Below are 21,881 nucleotides of genomic sequence, written 5' to 3' on the forward strand. Positions count from 1 at the left end.
TGTCTTCTTTTTGGTCACTCCCATTGGTTAGAGGGACATTTGATACTCTTCTTCTCAAGGAAGATATAACTTCTGTGATCACACCCCTGGAATGGCTGTTGAAGGAAATGCTCCATAGTGAGCAAATGTGGCAGAGACCAAATATGGCACTATTGCCAACAGCCTCATGCTGACAAGTTCTATGATTCTGAGCGTGCTTGAGGCCAAGCCACACAAGAGGATCGCTTTGAGCAAGCCTTTACCATTTCTCTAATTTTTGTCTCTCTCTGAGATAAGAGGAGGGAAAAGGGCACAATTTGTGCTGGCTTGATTACAACTACAATTGATAGTGTCTGTTCTGGATAACTCTGGAACACGTGAATATATATGTGGAAATAAATGGTTAGGGACATGACTAAGACTAAGAACAAAGGCACATAAAAATTTCTTCAACAGTTTTGTCCTTTTTTTTTTCTCCTTGTGGCTTTTCAAGAACAGCCAAGGTTAGCAAGACATATGCACAGTGTAACATCTCATCCATTGAAGAAAGCTTCCATTTTACAAACAAAAACTCCCAGGGTATTTAGTTTCTAAACGCTGTGAGAGTTAAAGAGAATGAGAGATAACCACACAAAATTTGAAAGCCCCTGGGAAGAAATCAAACTTAAAAAAATAATGAAAAGCTATTATTTTAGAGTTACATTTTTCTGAACATGAGTAAGTTCTATCAACTTGGAAAAAATATGTGACTCGAAAATAATAGAGAAATAATTAACATTTTCACTTAATTGATGTACTTGTGAAGAAAGACTAAGAGTAGAAGGACCCTGATTATATCACTGATAAAATCAGGGGTGAGGAAACATATATATTTTGTTGAGATTTTTAATAAAACATTTAAACTTTTGGGATGTGGTTTGTTGAGAAGATTTCAAATCAAATATGCAGTGACTTAACCAATTCTAGTGCTTTGAGTTCACCTGAGTCTAGAGTCCTTAGCTGTCAATCAGTCATTTTGATTGACAAATTTTCTCTGGTACACAGTTTCATTCCCTAGTGGCACACTTCCCTGCTGTGACATCACTGCTCTAAGAAGTCTCAGAGGCAACATGTCATCCTATGTTGTTATAAGTTGATACCTTGTTGTTATACTTGATACTGAATGGGTAGATGAGTAAAGCCAACATATTGTTTATTTAAAACACTCCAAAAAACTTTATTTCCATGTAGCTTCAGGTGTATGTCCATGTAACTTCAAACATAAATTTTCTATTGATAACAAATTCATAGTTTTTATTCCACAGTTGCATAAGATTTCAGGGTTATGCTTTCCATGTAGGGATATGAGTTTTAATTTGTTGGTTGAAGGATTACAATTCAATAAGAAGAGAATTATATTTCTGAAATAAACTCTAATTATCTGGCTAATTATATTTGGAAGGAAAAGAAAATATCATAACCGTAGGCTACTCTGTAAATCTGACTTCTTTAGTATTTTGTTGTTTTGGCCTCACGATGGCACTAAAGGGTAGGAAATCGTTCTCATTCAACTTCCAGTGTACTCTCTGAATAGCATTTAAAACAGCAAACCATCCAGCAAAAGCAGCTGAATATGTATGCCTTTTATATAAAGAGAGAGAGAGAGAGTTGATGCTGTGCCTGGTTACCTTTGCTAAGCATGGTAACAAGTCTCTAAGCTTTCTCTCTATGAGACGGTTCTGTCTTTTTTTAATTCAATGATTGTGTCAGCTTCCTAATATCCAATTACTAATTCATCTCCCAGTTTTTACAGCAAGAGAAATATCTAACTGTAACAATTAAATTGGTTCTGAATAACTTGGAAAGACATAGGTTTTGCAGATGGTTAATAAGAAAACTATTATAAAAGAGAAATGCCATAGAAATACTAAAAAGAATTCTTTGATGTAAGGTCTCAAACTTTTCTATTTCTTATGGGTATAAATTTTAGAATCTCATTCGACAACATAATAAATCATGATTAAGGTTAGTGGCAGCTGTCTTAGCTGCAGTCGTGTATTTCTCATTGGTGGATAATGCTTCAGGTCAAATGACTTCACTGTTATGGTGGGATACACTAGTATCAAATGCCTATGTGTCTGTGCCATATTTAAAGGAAATTAAGTGAATGTAAAATGCACTTTTGTAGAAGAACTTATAATTCAGATTAAGTGAGTAAATCTAGGCATACCTCAAAAACAGTTAATAACAAGCCAGTGACCATTTAAAGGCCTTAAATATTAGTGAATAAATATGTCAAATGATGCTTTGGGATAGAAAAACCTAAATGCTAGATGAAGATTTCTTATCAGCCACGAGTATAAATTCCATGAGCACAATATGTTTGGCTAAATGGCCATTATAGTATGTGTTCGAGTTCTTCAGTTTGTGAAATATAAAGGTTCTTTTTGTAGTTTTTACATTTTCCCACTCTTTTGGGCTGATACATAGCATCATAAACAGTTTATAATGCATCACTGCGTCTCTTATTTCTGGATGTACTGGTTTCTGGACCTCTTCCCAAAGCTGTGTGAAGTCAGTGTTAGCAACCTCTCCTACCTCCAACCCACCGTCTTTCTCTCTCTCTTCTGACTACTACCAGTCTAAACAAGATGGTGTCCCTTAACCATGGTGATTCCAGTTCTGTCTGTGGAAGATAGTGTTTGCCACTTCATGCCTCCTTTCTGTGCTCCCACGGTAACCACAACAAAGGAAATACCCATTACCCAAACTTGTAAAAACTGGAATGATGTTGCTCTTAGCCCCTTCTGAAATCCCAAGCTTGTCAGTTTTAAGCATCCTCTTTCCTCTATTATCTCTGAAATTGGAATAAATTTGAGGATTATACTTTTTTCCATTTTCAAATCTTGCCATTGTATAAGGATCAGTTTTTTGGGGGGTGGGGTGGGGACTAGCTTTCTATTTTATGTAAAGTTTTCTACTGAGTACAGTGTTTAGTTGTTTAATACATGGGCTTTGTCTCTTAATGATTGGATATCACAAATGCTGGATACTGTGTGCATTAGCTTTTCTACTTCTAAATCAACATGCATGGACTGGAGTGGTAGCTCAGGGATTAAGAGCATGCTATGATCTCATGCAGGATCTACATTCTGTTCCCAGTATCCATATGATGGCTCAAAAACCATCAATAACTCCAGGTCCAGGAGATCCAATGCCTTCTTCTGGTCTTTTCAATCATTGCATAAATGTGGTTCACATAACACTTTGAGTCAAAACATCATACATATATAAAAAAAATACATACATGAATATTAAAAAAATATGTATGAAGGCATCTTGGAATTCTCTTTAAGATCAATCCTTAGCTGGACCAGTATTCCCATATGATCATTGGCTTAGTAGATAGGTACAGAGAGAGCTAGAAAGAGATAGTTACATTGATAGATTGGTTCTGGTATAGTCATCTTGTTAAGACTCACTCAACCTGTGCATTTTTTTGGTTAGTTAGAAATAAGAAGAATTTTCGGGTTGCTGGAAATGTAAGAAATCAGAGAAAAACTTTACAAATAAAAGTAAAAATCTTAGGTTAACTCAACATGAAAAAAAAAAATCCCTGAAGTTTAAGTGGGTTTTTTTAGTTGCCAGTGATAGAAGAGTGGAGCTATGTTCTTGCCTTTTCATTTGATAATATGAATTTTTAAAGCTAGATGTCCATAAAAACCCTCTTCTGTGAATGGAAATATTGGAGTGACAGCCCAGGAATATGGAATAACAATGACATAGACATGACTGGACTTGAGTGAGTCACACAGTAAGAATTACACTTACCAGATATTTGTAAGGCACATAAAGAGAAGGCAAACTACCCAGCATCTAGAACACATGTGAAGCTTTTTGAGAATATACATGCATGGATTTACTCTGCTTCTTTACTTAAAATTTAGAATCACACATTGACCAATTATTGCTGTATACACTTACGGTGCACAAAATGCTGTTATGATTTTAATATAGTGTGACACGACCAAATCAAGCCAAGGAACCTGTTCATTGCCTTATAACATCTGCCGTTTCCCAGCATGATGGTTCTTGGGCCCCAAGACACTGAAATGTACACTAGTTAGGCTATGGCTGTGCTGCCGCACTGTGCAGAAGCCCTCGGAAACTTCAGTCTTCCACGTTTCCAACTGAGGCTTTGCACTTTGAACTTTTATCCACTCGCTCCCCGTCACCTCACCTAGATTCTGGCCACCACCGCTTTTCACTTCTGCTTTGATGAGCTCACTTAACCTTAGAATCTACACAGCAATAGGAACATGAACTATTTGTTCACATTTGGCTTATTTCACTTGGAATAGTATTCCACAAGTATGGACATGCTGTCGAGTACTTAGGTTAATTCCGTATGACAAATGTGATAAAGCTGAACAAAATCTGGCTGTATTGACTTCATATTTTCATTCCCATGGTTGAACACTACTGTGCTTGCAATGACAGCAATTCAAGAAAAGTCTACACCCACACAAGGATGAAATAAGTAAAATTATAAGTTCTATGATTTATTTTAATTCATTTTTTCTTTATCAATTACTGGTGAGTAGAAAAAATTTTCAGGATTTTATTAAAAATCAAATAATACTATTTTAGAAGTCGATGGTCCGTGTGTTTCTTCAAGTTCATTTAAATACCTTAGCTTCTAAATGACCAACATCATAAAAAACACTTTGAAAATCACAAATGAACTATTGCAATCCATCAAGCAGGAAGTCTTCATCTCCTGATGCAGAAGCTAAATTTCAAGGGAGCTTGCTTCTTAATGAAACTGGTGCTTGTTGTGGACCAGTGTATAGATATAACTGTCAAATACGGTTTTTGGTTTTGTTTTCTCACCCACACAATTCTTCAAAAACAAATCAAACTGGGATGTGTCTATGGAATTAAAAAGAAGAATGTCCAAAATTTAGAGACATATAAATTAGTTATGCATTTTGCTAAATGTATAAATTTTGTTTAACTCTCCTAAATTTCTCTTTCTTATTCAAAGATGGACAACACTAAAATATTGAATTTCTTCTTTATAAACCAGCTCCTTCATCGGTTACAAGAGTAAAAGAATAATACAAGTTCAGCAACACATAAAGATTTTAGCAGTTCATGGATGTATTTATATTGTTAGAATAAGTATGGTTTAATTCAATTCATCAAGCAAGTTCATTTATATAAATATCTATGTGAGTGTGTGCACTACATACGTGTCTATAGCCATAAGTATATGGAGGCTGAGAAAAATGCACAAATATACACGCATACATGAAACCTCTATTATTAAAAACATTACATTTATAAAGTATTTAGGCATTTACTTAATTCAATACCCTCAAAACAATAACTGGCCTACAGTAAGCATTACCTCAGAGTTTTATTTTGCTACAATGATGTAGTGTGTAATCTAACAAACTAGATTTGGGATCCATAAAGGACAATAAAAAGTGGTGGTCCTATTTTACTTTAAAAATAAAAATTTCTTTTGTGTACAAAGTTATACAACCTTTCTACTATGGCTTCAACATTTCTGAAAACATTACATCTACTGGACAGTGAATAACATGTTCTAAATGAAGGTTATAGAAAATAAGCTTGTGGAAGTTTAAAGAAACAAAGATTGCTTCCAGATGAAATGGTCAAAGACTGTTTTACAAGAAAGCAGGATTTGAACCGCACTTTGAAAAATGGACAGGATTTGGGTAATCAGAACAAGGAAGGCTGGGCGTGAGGTGCTATAACAGGAGGAAAGTGTAAAGGCAGCTTAGAATGCACTTCTCTCTGCCTTGGGCTTGATGAGAGGGGATAAACACATTCAAACACGAAACATAAAAAGAAATATCCTTTCTTCTTTTCATTGACCTTGGAACTCCCCCATTACCAGAAAATAACTCTCAAAATAAGACTTCCTGGACTATTCTACTTTTTATTATGATCTCTGGGTTAAAGATAGATTCATTTCTACCGTTTTGAACATAATGCATTCCCATAATTATGAAACTTTCCTAATTCCTTTGTGAAATGAAAGCAAGGTAGTGTCATTCTATAATGTAGGAATTATGTTGTTTGGTACCCCCTGTTCCCCCAGATAACAACCAGGCAGCTCTGAATTCTTTTCCATCACAGTGGAGACAAAAGTTATTTTTTTCCCTATGCAAGAAGAGAAACAATATTGAAGTACATTTGGGCATCAGAAGATGAGGAGACTATCATGTATGAGCAACTCTGTGGAAGAGATGTGCAAGAGATGTGTCGCCATGGTAACAAAGCTCACAGCCCAGCTTCCCAGAACTCCAGGACCAGTAGCAGCTATCTAACACAGGACACTTTCATACACTTAAGCTGGCCAATGAAAAATGACACAATAACCCAATCACTACTCATTTCTTTTATAATTAAAAACTCTTCATTAAAAATAAAATAAGGAGTGTACATCTGCTTTAAAGGGTTCTCCTAAGTGTATACCCATAAGAAATTGGGGATTATTACACCATAAGGGTCCCTGTTACACCTTGTAATCAAGTGTTCACTTTTCTGCTAGAAATAGAATACAGCTGCAAGAATATCTCATGAGTATGGTAGAGATAGCAGCATAGATCCTCTAAACTGATTATTTACACAAATAAAAGAATCTTAGTTTTAATTGTATTTGGTAAAAGTTTCCTTGAAAATCACTAATATAAAGTTTGGATTAATATATGAGAAAATGCTATAGCAAATATCAGAGATGGAGAAAATTAGCTACATTTTTTTTCCTATAAACAATGGTGTCTCATTTGCTGATATGTACCAGTTTAATTTACAACATTTATGACATGTGAAAAACATCCTCTGACTGTGGCACTGAGGAGCTATTTAGATGTGATTAAGTCCCAGATTTTCGGCTGGACAAGCCTGCAACATTTGTGGCTCCACTTTGCACCTTAAAACTTGCATTTGCACCTGCAAAGGCTGAAATGGATCGCAAGTCAGTACATGTGCATTCCATTATTCATTTCTTATGAGCAGATGTGGGTGACGTGGGCAAAGAGCTAGATGCATCTCTAATTGAGAAAACCTGTGGAAAACTTACCCTTAAATCTCTCCCAGGGAACTGCTTTAGAACGCTACACACCATGATTTGGAAACTACGAATCAGACCCAAATGTTGACCAGACAATCCAAACGTGAACAGTGCCTGTCAGAAATAAAGATTAAGGACATTAATCCTCAGATTTTCTTTCTTTCAAATTTCTCTATGAATAATACTGTGTCCATTAGGGTTTTTGTTTTGTTTTGTTTGAATGTTCACTCTAAAGTAATATAAACTATCAGGATTAAAGACATGAAACACACTGGTATTTAGTTTAAGCAAAATAAATTGGTTCCCAAATTATTTTTCCATTCTTTATTCACTGGGAAAAAAAAATCTTAGAATTGTGTACCTAGAGTTTGTATTTTCCATTGTCCTTATCTAACATTTGTAGAAGACACCTTTCTAGTTGTTATTTATAAAGACTTTAGGTAAAAGTGGATGAGGTACAGAAATTGAAATAAATAAAAGTGTATTTTAAAAGCATTGTTAATACCACTTAACTGTTCTAAAGATCTTATTAATGATAATCCCCTGTTATGAATATACTATTAAAATCAGGCTTTTTTTTCACCAAAGAAACCAACAATGTTATAACAAAAATAAAAAAATAACTATGCTTAAATCAAGTATTCATAAAAACACAATAAAAAACACAGATACTGTGACATCAGTAGCCAAAAATGAAGTGTGAGGAAAGCTTAAAGGCAGAGTTACATATACAGCTGATGTTCAGTTATTGTCAGCTTAATATAGATATTTTTAATGTAAGAAGCTTTTTATAAGATCATATAGAGTCTTTATGCAAAAATAAAATAATAAATCACATTCTACAAATTATCAATTGCAAATGAAGAGAGCTAAATAGGATAAAACAAAAAATGATAAAAACAGATCCTATTTATCAATAATTGCTTGCATGTAAATGAAATCAAACTTCACACAAAAGGTATAGAGTCGCCAATCATCCCCCACTACTTGCTGCCTAAAAGAGGGTCATTTTATCTTAAAAGACATACATTGGCTGGAGTGAAGGAATGGTAAAGGCAAATGCTGATGTAAAGGAAATAGATGTAAGGGTGTTGCATCAGATAAAATAGGCTTTACATAAAAACTGTGATAAAAGACAAAAAGGTACTTGTGTAATAATGAAGGGGCAAATTATTAAGAGCATGCTTTCAAACCAATACGTATCTGTTTCCAACATCAGAACAGCTAGATGTACAAAGCAAATGACAATAGGTTCAAGGGTATAAGCAGCAATTGAATAATATTAGGGGACATGAATACTCAGTTTGCTACAATGAATAGTTCATCCAGGCAGAAATCCTACAGAAATTACCAGACTGAACATGACAACAGACCAAGTGGACTAACATTATATACAGAACAAGCTATGAAATAGAGTCAGAATATACATCCTCTTTGCACAAATAGGATTTTCTAAAGTAGATCATTTATTCTAGTGAGATAATCACATACACAAAACAAAAACAACTCAAGAATGCTCAAATATTATCAAGTCTATCACACCACCACAATGCTATGAATCTAGAAATTAATAACAGAAAGAAAATTCTTAAACTACATTAAAATAAGTAGTACAATTCCAACCACAAATGACCTAAAGAAGAAATAACAAGGAAAAGTTAAAAAGAAATTGAAGGTGAATAAGAAATAATTTCCACAAGTACAGCTGGAGCTGAGATATGAGGATGGTCTGTAGTGTTTCATAGCCGCATGAACAGAAAACAAAAATATCACATCTTTACACCTGGATTTGTGCCTCACAGGAACAAAAAATAATAATAACAGATCAAACCTAAATAAGAAAGAAAACTACAAAAATTCACAGGAAGAGAAGCATGCTAACTTACAGCATTCATACCTAATATTATACTGCAAAGCCTACCTAGGAAGATGACTTGCGTCAAACATTCTTCTAAAAGCAGCATTTTGGCAATAACACAGAACCCTACAATACAGAATAATTTCTAAAGGATGCACTGAATCTTTTATATTTTTGAAAAAATCAGTGATGCTCCGAGATGCCTTTAGTATAAAAACTCAGTGGTTAGTTTGTGAAAAGTGAGTTGGCTAAAAATCTTTTAAAATATTTAAAAAAGTTTCTGAGCAATCATAAATATTGAATTATTGTGGTTTTGATCTTAATTTGGACAGTAGTCAAGGCTTTTCCTAAAGATGGCAGCATCACTGGGAAGGCCTAGAAATCAAACAGGAAGGAGAAAGTTCCAATAAGTTCCATCACTGGAGTCAGGGCCTTTAAGGCAAATTTTAAAAAATTGTCTCCTCTTTTTTCCCTCTGCTTTCTGGCCAGCAGGAAGTGAGGAACTTTGCTTTGATATCTGCTCCTTATCATGATGTCCTCCTTCTCCACACACCCTGAGAAAAGGACCAAGAGAACACAGACTTGTGCAACCATGAGCTTCAATAAATCTTTCTCTTTCAGAAACTGTTTTTAAATCAGGCATAGGGTTCACAATGATGGGCAGGAATAGAGACCAAAAGGGAATTAAGTTAGAAGAAGCTGGATCCAAATTAATCATAAATGGAGACAGATATATAAGAATGTGACCTATGCATTGGAAACCAAGAGAGATGCTGTTGAGTACCATGATGGTAGACCATCAAAACCTACTTGAATCAATATGAACTTAATGAAATCAAACTCAGCATTGTGTCTATTCATTAGGAATGGATGAATCTCTGGGTTTAAGAATCTCAGAATCCTTACAACAACAAATAGAATAATACGAAGAGGAAATCTTTGCTTACAGCTCAGCTTAGCTGGAGTTTTACTTGGTTTCTTTTATCCTCTAACTACTAATTTCCTGAAAAATTTGTGTTTATATCATCTACATTTGATTATATACTTATTTGCAGATATTTGTTATCTTTTGATGGGTGTGAGAGATATCTTATTGATTAGGTGTGAGTACTATTGAAACAGCCATGCTTCTGATTGCCATGCTCCTCTTCATTATAAACAGAGCTTGTTGGTCACATAAAGGTCTTGACCCATGGCCATGGCAAAGAACTGTTATAGAACTGTGTTAATAGTTCATCAAAGAAAGAATTTGAGTCAAGGCCCACCAGACTTTCCTCTGAGAATCCAAACAAACCCTGCACATAATCTTGGGTGCTACTAAAGTATACAGAAGGTAGAAGAAGGTTAATTGGGGTAGGTTGGGTTGTCTCTGAGTTGTCCATGCTATAGGTGGGGTAATTGCAGATAGAGCAATAAGAGAAGCCTGTAAGTAACCTTAATAAATTCTTTAAAATGTTAAATTGAACTTAGATGGAATCCTTTCTCTTGTTTGTCATTGCCCTATCACATCAATAAATGTGTGACAACTCCTTTTTCCTTTTCTAATATTTTACACTTTATTTTACTAAAAGACTTAGAAATACTAACACTCAGTGTGGAATCTTACATTAAAAATATTTGAAAAGTGTGAAATATATGAAAGAAATCTGTGTCATCTAAAATTTTTGTCATTTTCTGAGGATGCATCCAAATAACAAATGGGATGATCTCTTGTTTAGCTCCCTCTTGTCAGTTCAAGGATGGCATGAGTGATGACCATGGGATGTAATACATGAGGAGGTAAATTAATCCACATCTGAAATGGAATGAAAGATGAAAGGGCCGAGACAGAAGTTGAGGTTGTTGGTGGAAGAGAAATGCAAAATAGCAAAGGCAGAGACTGAAAGTGACACGGCACTGTATGCCCTGGACCCAACTTATAAAAAAAACTCAGGATATTTGAAACCAAGTTTAATACCTGCAGTTATAAAATATCTATTTCTTTGGTTTTCTTTACAAAGAGACAGACAGACAGACAGACAGACAGACACACACACACACACACACACTGGTCTTCAGGAGCTAATTAAGAATTTTTGAGGGAGTACGTACAGGGTGGGTGAGAAAGGCTGAATTCTGGTCACAGAAGCATGGATTGGGGCTTATTATTCACTTTAGGGGGCTTACTATTGACAGGTAGGGGATGAGGATTCCTAAGTAGAACAGAAGAGCTTTGCAGGGAGAAACACTCTGTAATCCGAATAGTCAGTAGTCTGATGGGATTGAAGTAAATGAAAGCAGTAAGTGCTAAGAGCATATATTGTTCTTGCAGGGTGGCCAGCTTTCCATTCCTAGCCCTCCCCTTAGTCAGTTTTCAACTTTCTGTAACTCCAGCTCCCACAGAGCTGACACCTGTGGCCTGAGAGTACTTCACTCAAATGTACATATCCTCCACATGCCTATATGTAATTAAAATGTATTTAGTAAATCTTAAAAAGAAAAGCAATAGAGCCTTCCCGAATATTGTAACATGTCAGTGTACTGGGAAGGCAGAAGTAGCTGAAGGCACTAATCTTACCTAAGTGACGAGGGAAGGAGAAGATGCTTTTTTGCCCAGGGAGCCACAATATTCTGATTCTAAATTTAAAATTCCTACAGTACGTATTCAAAGTATAAAACGTAGGATATAGTATCTATATAAGTCATGTGAAAATAACAATCTCGGTGCCTAGAACACAGCACACACTCATTTGAGTAAGGCATTTTCCTCTGTATCACAACCACTTGAGGTAGTAACTTTTTCTTTTTTTGTTGAAGTTTATATAAGAAGAAGATAGATGGCATGGTGGAACTTCTCTAAAATTTGAAACAGGAAATTAGTTTAATCAAGAAGACCTTGTAAAAAGAACTATAATGCCTTAGAATCTCATGGTGTCTTATTGTCAGTTATTGTTCAAAAAACTATTGGAGTAAAATTCAAATTCTTTGAGTACAAGTAGGTCCTAGCTTCAGATTCTGGGAGATATTTCCAAGTGGGTTCCCTAGTAAGGGGTACAAGGGTTTTCTCTGGCATGAACTCAGTGGCTTTGATCACCTCCCTCTGGGGGCGTGTAGCCTTGTCAGGCCACAGAGGAAGAAGATGCAGCCAGTCTTGATGAGACCTGATAAACTAGGGTCAGATGGAAGGAGAGGAGGACCTCTCCTATCAGGATACTAGGGAAAAGGCATGCGGGGGGAGAAGAGGGAGGGTGGGTAGAACTGAGAGGATACAAAAGAGGGTGCTGCAGCAGTGATACAAAGTGAATAGATTGTAATAAATAAATATATAAATAAAAAAATCAAAAAGAAACTGAGAGACATGACTATGGAACTAAGTGGTTATGATGATATAATTAATAGTAATCCTATCCTTTTCATTTTAAAGTATCCATCTTTAAAGCCTCCACCACCACTCGCATGTTCTCACTTATCTCATTTTTAGGGTAGTAGAAGTTTCTTCCAATTCTTTCTAATATGTTTTGCAGAGTAAATCTTTGGTTCCTGTTTAAGAAATATAGAAACAGGCTCTTGTTCTCTTTGTCTTTGTGGCTGCTGGTGCAGCTCATCCTTGTTGCATCTGCTCCTCAGCAGCTGTTTTTCTGCAGATCACAAGGAAGTCACCCCTCTCAGAGACTGGCTTGCAGTAACCAGGCCATGACACATCCATGCCACTCTAATGGTCCTTTTATCTCTTTTCCCCGGGACTAATAGGATTAGGAAATAGATTGAACGCCGTAGAGCTTATCCTATCTAAACAGTTCATTCCAGGAAACTGCTTCATTTCTCTGTCCAGCCAGCCAGAGTTGTACAAAATGATTTGACTTAAGTAGTATCATCTTTAAAGCTTCCACCACAAGAGATTTGATTCCAAGGCTTGACCCACTAAAAGGGAGGATGAGCTAAGAGGAAACTCTGTAAGTCTTTTGAAATGAGTATCATACTCTACAAATGCAACTGATTCTAATGAGAAAGAATATTAGAAAGCTCATACACACACACACACACACACGTATGTATGTATATATATATCAGTCCAGAAAGGCAGGAGGAATCCTGTAAAATATATTTTAAAAGAGTAGATGCAAAAGGTAGTCATCGTATCTAATCAAAGACATAAAGCAGACTAACATAGAACAGTGTAAGCTGTGCTTAGGATGCTTAGACATGCAATAAGAAAGATGTAAGTGAAATACCAAAGTTTTTATATTTCATTTATTTGGCATGTTATTCAAGGCACGGGGTACAAGTAAAGTACAATTATGTATTCAAGCCAAAGGTGTTAATGTAGAATTGAATACAAGTATGATTACTCAAAATGTCCACTGCCATTTTTCAGAAGCAGGTAACTTTATGAGAGGTTCAGAATAAACGTCGATATGAAACCACATGCAGAAACATTGCCTGATCAGGAGATCGTGGAGTGTGTGAAATAGGAAGAACAAGATGATCAGTAGCAAGCATCAGTAGCACTCCCTTCTTTCTCTGCCCTTGACTGTGGCTGTTATGTGACAAACTGCTTCAAGTTCTTGCTGATCTGCTTCCCTACCATGACGGTTTCGGAAATGGGATTTTGATTCAAATCAGCCCTTCCTTCCTTCCTTAAGTTTGTTTTGTAGGGACATCTTACTGTAGCAACAGGACAAGAAACCAAGACAGATGGGTGCCAGGAAGTGAGTTTGTTGCTGCGATGAACCTGTCTCTGTAGTTTTTAGGCATTTAGAACTATTTATAGGAGGAATAAGGATTTCAGAACTTCGGGCTACAGTAGTCACTAAATGCTATAAGCAGAGCCTCATCAGCCATTCTAGGTTGTGTGGAGAGTATGAAAGACAAGAATGCTGAGAAAGACGCTGACATGGGAAGCCCAGCTTATGAGATTTCAGAGAGGAACAAGGATTGTATTAGGAACTCGGACAAGGGCCATTACTGCCGTATTTTGGCAAAGAATGTGGTTGTATTCTACCTGTGTCCTGAGACCTTGAGTGAAAGTGGCAGGCGCCTACCATAGAGAGCCTCTGAAAGACTCTACCTAGCAGTGTATCAAAGCTGATGCTGAGACTCATAACCACCTTGGGCAGAGTGCAGGGAATCATATGAAAGAGGGGGGAGTTAGTAAGACTTGGAGAGGATAGGAGCTCTACAAGGACCAAATATATCTGGGCACAGGGGACTTTTCTAAGGCTGATTCTCCAACCAAGGACTGTAAGTTGGATATAACTTAGAACCCCTGCTCTGACATAGTCCATGGCAACTCAGTATCCAAGTGGATTTCCCTAGTAAGGAGAACAGGGACTGTCTCTGATGTGAACTCAGTGTCTGGCTCTTTGACCTCTCCCCCCACCTACCTACGAGTGAGGAGCAGCCTTGCTAGCCCACAGAGGAGGACACTGCAACCACTCCTGATGAGACCTGATAAGCTAGATTTAGATGAAAGGGGAGGAGGACCTCCCCTATCAGTGGATTTAGAGAGAGGCAGGGAATGAGGGAGGGAGGTTGGGAATGGGAGGGAATGAAGAAGGGGGCTAAGGCTGGGATACAAAGTAAATAAACTGTAATTAATATAAAAATACAAATTTAATAGGAAAAAAGAAAGTGAATTGGGAAACAATAAACTGGTTTGATTGTGAGGGGAATTTCAGGCTGGAAAGCGTTCAGGCCTTTGCTAAGAAAGCCTCTGTAAACGTTAAAGAGATCATAAATACGTCTGAGGAGAAGCCTCCTGTGCTGCCCCAAGAAAACAGGAGGGCTGCTTGACGTCAAAGCCCACGCATCTATGTCTATACCTTGTGACAATTTAGGTTTTCTTTATTCAAGAAAACCTAGGCAGAAAGGATTTTCTGCCTCTTAAAAGCAAATGCCTAGGAAAGTGCTTCCCTAGAGTTAGCACACACAAGCTGACATAGTCATATTTTAATGGGTCTATGCTATATCTCATGCTGGCAACAGAACAGGGCAATTTCCACCTGGTACTGGTTTTGAAGGCAGACGGGATGCATGGTTGAGTTGGCCAGATAGGGCAGGTGAGCCCAGGTAATGTGCGTCTGGAGAGGTTGTTGTATGAAGGTGAAGGTTCAGTTATAATTGAATCCAGAGGGTATTGGAGATATTAGGGCCACGGAATGTCCCCTGAGGAAAGACACAAGCTTGTATTAGAGCTATCCTAAGCAGAGCTTGCTGGATAGGGCTACCCAGGCCTCTTTGGAGTCCAGATAATTCAGTATGAGATGTCAGGTGAAGAGCTGTAAGGTTTTGTGAATGCCCTTCCTCCTTGATTTTTGTTTTGTTTTGGTGTAACTGTTTCTTATACCCCAATTCATTTCTCTTGGAAGAATTTTTACTGTGCCATTATTTTGTTGGAAGAATGTAATCTGATTTTTGTTTCAGGATGTTTCAGTTATGAGGCCTTGGACTTTTAAAATGTTGGAAGTATTAATTACTCCAATGACTTTTAAAGTTACTCTGAATGTATGCTCTAGTACAAAATAATCATGAGCTTCTGGGACAAGGGGTGGGAGATTATGGTTAAAATTTGACACATTTAGTTATCACATTGAAAACAGTTACCATTTTCTCTGAAAGAGAGAGCTAGTTCCCATAGCTTTTAAATATGCTAACATGTACTTGATACTTATCATCTAGGTAATTTTTGAAAATATGTATGATTTAGAACAATGCCGGTTGACATAACCATATTCTAAGTTAAATCAATCTTTTGTCAGGCAATGCAATTTGAGGTATAGACACACATAGTCTTTGGATTTCAGTAGGGATTTTGTGTAATATTTTGCTATACTATTTGGAAGAAAATGAAGAAATAAGGTTTAAGATAGACAATAACATTTGATACATTTTCATTAAATTTGTTGAAAAAGCGTTAGGTGAGCTCACAAATCTCTTTAGGGCATAGTGTGTCTTTTGCTTATCTTGGTGTGGCAACATGGAAAGCTTCATAGGTCCTCAAAAATGTTAATATTTGACTGAGTAAAGAAATAAATGTGCAATATAGAATTGACCTACTAAATATTTGGTTACTAAAAACAGTTGCATAAGAATTGTGCTTAAGCAAATATGGCGAAGCGGCTTCTGTTAATGTACTATGATGCATCTGTCCTGAGAGTTTTCCCTTAACCATGACGTTGCCTTTGACTTTACTCTTTCTCTACTCTTTCTTCAGAATCATACTAGACTGAGACGTGTCAACATTGTGGGCCAGCATCACAGAAAACAGAATGTTAATGATTGATGTAGTCTTTGCCAACTCTTTGAAGGTGTCCAGACATTTAACAGAACTATTGTTGCACTATAAAATTTTTGAGAGCATTAGAGTCATTGTCTGTGGAATTATTTTTGTGTGCCATATAATGACTAACGAGGTTGCTTATTTAATGAGCCAAAATATTTTGAAATAATATATTTAGTTTTACTTCACAATGGGCAAGAAATCTTTGACCTTTCAATGAATGGATCAGAATTGGCAAAAATATCATATGATAGCTTTGTGATGCAGATTTCTACTAATGGACCACACAATTAAGATGACCAATTGCTAATGCAGTTGGAGAAATTCCAAGAAGTCTGATATGAAGGCTACCAATTACAGTGAACTTTCCACTGCTAGACAAGGGGAATAATGATTCTTTTCATTGACTTTATTGAGATTCTTCAACAAATTTAAAAATATTTCCATTCATATGCGAAGAAATATTATTATATCTACTTGCTCGGTATAGTCCAGGAAATGAGAGAGACATAGCTCATCTCTAAATATCTTAGTTCCTTCTGGTACTTCTTTATGTAATAGTACTTCCATAATTATATTTTATCTCACAATATTGAGTGTATATAAATGAATTCACAATATATTGATCTTTGTGCCAAGGATTAATAAATAATCAAAATTGAGGTGAAAGGCAAGGGTAATACACCCAGATGAGTCAATTCTTTTTAGATATACATTGTTGGTAGGTAATAAAGCAGGTTTCTCATAATCATACCATTTTATTCCTTCTTATTCTCACTGCAGGATTTTTACTTGGTGCTCAATAAATGTTTATAGAACTAGATTGAATCATCAATAACATAGTCATAGTAAAATATTATTTTAAAAGGCATAGTTCCAGTATCGACCTCAACATAAGTGTTTTAAATCACATAATTTATCTTTGAATCCTAGTAACAAGCATGGAATATAATATTCAATTTTGAGTCGGTTTATGTTAATTGAAAGAATGCATGAATAATTCTCTACTCTTTAATTAGCTATGATTCAAAGTTATTAACTTTCTTAACATGTATTATTCCAAAGTAAAATCGAGGCCTATGTAGAAAAATTTATTATGACATCTGTGTAGTTGCTTCGTATTCAAAATAGTGGGAAATCTAAAGTTATTTATTTTTGTGTTTTTACTTTCCCTTTAATATGAATGTTCAATAACATAGATAAATGTTGTTATAGAACATTTACAGATTAACTTATTTTCCCTCAGTGATTCAGAAGAACTCAGTTGTAAGGTGACATGAGTTCTAAAGTTCTTCTTTTAGCCTGGTGAGAAAAAAACAAAACAAAACAAAACAAAGAACACTATGTAGCTGAGTAGGAATAGATACACGAAGCTTTTTAGTTTGTGGAAATAGGAGAAACTATTTCTCCTCCTAATCACGCCTCTGAAGGCTGAAAATGTGATCAGAAGTCAGTCCTGCCCTAGTGTGGTAAGAACATTATAACCTTTGGACTTGGAAGGGCGAGGCGAGAAGAGTATATGTTTGAAGCCAGCTGTGGGGGTTTGAATAAGAATGGTGCCATAGGCTCATCAATTTGAGTGCCTGGTCGCCAGGAATTGGCACTACTACCATGACATGCGGCCTTGTTGGAGTAGATGCGGCTTTGTTGGGGAAAGTGTGTCACTGGGGTGGACTTTGCGGTTTCTGATGCTCAGGTCAGGCACAGTGTCTTTCTCTTTTCCTACTGCCATCCAACCCAGGTGTAGAAATTTTTGGATCCTTTTCTAGCACTATGTCTGTGTGTATGCTGCCATGCTTCCTGCCATGCATATATGCACATATATACACATACATATATACACATATTCATATATGTATTCATATATATACATGTGTCCATATATGTATGTGTATAAATATATATGTGCATACTTTTTTAAAAAAAGAGAGAATCTAAAAGATAACCAAATAGAAATGGAAGCCTGTACAAGTCAAAGTAATCTAGAGCTTAAAGAAGTATCATCTACAACAGAATAAAGTAAACTGAAATTGAACTTTCCCACATTAATGGTAGACAGTACCTACAAATTAGTGGAAATTGATATTTGGTGAATTTAGTTATGAATTTAACACCTTCTCCAGCCAAAGAATGAAACAGTGGTATCTCTAGATGATAAGATGGTATTTAGGATTATACCTAAACAAAGAAGAGAAAGACTCCAGCAATGAAATGTGGAACACACTCATTGTTTAATTTTTTTTTTTCATTTCAAAATAATGTCCGTAAGTGGGCAGTGTCCACATGTGAGTCCATGAGCGGTCATTCTCTTGTAATGAAGCCTGAATTTATTATTATTATTTTATGTGCATTGGTGTTTTGCTTGCATGTGTGCGTGAGAGTGTCGATTCCCCGGAACTGGATTTATAGACAGTTGTGAGCTATCATGTGGGTACCGGGAGTTGAATCTTGGAAGAGCAGCCTGTGCTCTTAACTACTGTGCTATCTCTCGAGACACCAGGAAGCCTGAATCTTAAATTGTGTTTTTCGTTGACTATTCCTTTGTAGTTCCTAGTAAGTGCTGCTAAACTCAGTAAATTTTATTATTTCAGCAGCAAACTTAGCTTTGCAAGTTTTAGAGTATGATAATTGTTAAAATAATGTTTAAAATATTGAAATGTTGAACACTGAGATTTCGTGTCCTTGTGTCTCAAGAGAGACATGCCAGGAATTTTTAAATTCTCAGGAACCTGTTTGCTTTTTTTCAGTGTATTTTCTAAATTGCTTCATTGTCGAAGAATATGTGTATTTTTTTCTTGTAAAGATGTTTTAGGAGATTCTCCACGATGGTAGTGCCCAGCGTGCATGGTATCTGGGTAGCAGGAGTTTAAAGCTCAGTTACTGTGGTGTGGACGTGACTCAACTGCTGACTATGAAATACCCACGTCTGTGTTTCCTGGGGGAACAAGGGGACCATCCACCTCCCTAAGGAGAGGTCCCAGCCTCTGGTCCACGGCTCTATCTGACTTCCTGAGGAGAGCTGCCAGGATCTCAGGGACACATGGTTCCAGCCTCCAGTCCTAGGAGAATGCTGGGACTATCCTCCTCTTATAGGAGGGCTTCTGGGCTCCAGGAGCAATCAGTGTCTGGTCCCATGGCTCTACCTGCAATCCTGAGGAGGGCTTTCTGACTTCGGAGGTCCTAGCCTCTGGTTCATGACTCTACCCGCCTTCCTGGTTCCAGCCTACACAAGGACCTACCCACCTTCTCCTGAGCAGACCAACCAGACCTCAAGATCACCAAGGTTAGAGCCGCACCCCGACCCCAGTTGTCTGTCTGTAGGTCCAACTGGGTCATAACCAGCCGAGGAGAGCTGGGGGCTATTTCTAGAGATACATACAGCCTTTTGCCTCAGCCTTACCCACCGTCCCAAAGGAGGGTTTCCAGTTCCCAGAAACATCAGCCTCACTCCTAGAGCTCTTCCTGCCTTCCTAAAGGGTGCAGCATGCATAAGGAACAACCACCCAACAACAGGACCAAACAGATGGCTAAAGGCCAGTTTAAGGACACAGTCAAGAGGAGCCAGGGCAATATGGCACCACCAGAACACTACTATCTCACAGCAGCACACCCTGGGTATTCCAACACAGCTGAAACACAAGAAAGTGACCTTAGGTTTATTCTTATAAAGATGGTAGAGGCCTTTAACGAGGAAATGAATAATTCACTTAAAGATAGAAAAATATAGCCAAACAGACAGAGGTCTTTCTAGAGGAAATGAATGAATCGCTAAAGGAAATACGGAAAAAATATAATCAAAAAGGTGAAGAAAATGAATAAAATTGTTCAAGACCTGAAAATAAAAATAGAAACAAACAAACAAACAACAACAACAACAAACCACCACAAACTGAGAGAACCTTGGAGATGAAAAACTTAGGGAATAAAACAGGAACTACAGAGATAAGCATCCTCAACAGAATTCAAGATACAGAGAAAATCTCAGAAGTAGAACATTTTACCCAAACACAAAGGAATATACCATCTTTTGCATCTCATGTAACCTTCCCCAATATTGACTATATATTGCTTGCAAAGCAAATCTCAACCAATACAAGAAAACTTAAATAATCTCTTGTATTTTATCAGTCCATGGATCAAAGCTAGACCTCAACAATAGTAACAACAGAAAGCCTACACACTCATGAACACTGAACAACTCTCTACTCAATGACCACTGGGTCAGGGAAGAAAGGGGGAAAGAAAAGACATCAAAGACTTCCTAGAATTCAATGAAAATGAAGGCACAACATACTTTTGGGACACAATGAATGCAGTGCTAAGAGAAAAGTTCAAAGCACTAAGTGCCTTCATAGAGAAATTGGAGAATTCTCATACTAACAACTTAACAGCAAAACTGAAAGCTCTAGAAGAAAAAGAAGCTAACATACCTAAGCAGAGTAGATGGAAGAAAATAATCAAATTCAGGACTGAAATCAATAAATTAAAAAACAGAAAGAACAATACAAAGAATCAATGAGACTAAAAGCTGGTTCTTTGAGAAAAATCAAGGTTAGAAAATCTTTAACCAAACTAACTAAAAGACAGAGAAACAGTATCCAGATTAAAAAAAGAAAAAGTAAATGGAAAGGGCATTACAACAGATACTGAGGAAATTCAGAGAATCATTAGGTCATACTTCAAAAGCCTGTATTCCTTGAAATTGGAAATTCTAAGTGAAATGGACAATTTTATTGATACATTCCACTTACCAAAGTTAAATCAAGATCAGGTAAATAATTAAAATAGTGTTCTAACCCCAGGGAAATAGAAGCAATCATTAAAACTCTCAACAACAACAACAAAAAAGACAAGGGCCACATGGTTTCAGTGCAGAATTCCATCGGACTTTGAAAGAAGAGCTATCACTAATACTACTCTAACTATTCCATGAAATAGAACAGAAGGAATATTGCCAAACTCGTTCTATGAGGCCACAGTCATCCTGATACCTAAACCACACAAAGACCCAACAACATGAAACAGAATTTCAAACCAATTTCTCTAATAAACATTGATACAAAAATACTTAATAAAATACTCACAAACTGAATCCAAGAACACATCAAATAGGCTGAGAAAAAAATTAGGGAAACAACAACTTTCACAATAGCCACAAATAATATAAAAGTATCTTGGTGTAACTCTAACCAAGCAAGTCAAAGGCTTGTATGACAAGAACTTCAAGTCTCTGAAGAAAGAAACTGAAGAAGATAACAGAAGATGGAAATCTGTCCCATGCTTGTGGATCAGTAGGATTAACATAGTGAATGGCCATCCTGCCAAAAGCAATCTACAGATTCAGTGCAATTCCCATCAAAATTCCAACACAACTCTTTACAGACCTTGAAGGAACAATCGTCAACTTCCTATGGAAAAGAAATAAAACAAAACAAAACAAAACAAAAACCCAGAATAGCTAAAACAATAGCTAAAAGTTTCCTCTAGGTGGGCTGGGGAAGAGGATGTACTTAGCTCTGATGTCACTGGTTGTACCAAAGTGGGATGATATTGGGGGTCTCCCTTTTTCTCAGGAGAAGGGAAGGGGCAAAGGGGGAGTGAAGAGGTAGGTGGGTAGGATGGGACTGGGAGAAGAGGAGGGAGGGGGCTGCTTTGGGCATGAAAAGTGAATAAATAAATTTAATGAAAAATGATGTTAT

Source organism: Meriones unguiculatus, chromosome 6 (genome assembly GCF_030254825.1).
Source record: "Meriones unguiculatus strain TT.TT164.6M chromosome 6, Bangor_MerUng_6.1, whole genome shotgun sequence".
Classification (NCBI taxonomy): Eukaryota; Metazoa; Chordata; class Mammalia; order Rodentia; family Muridae; genus Meriones; species Meriones unguiculatus.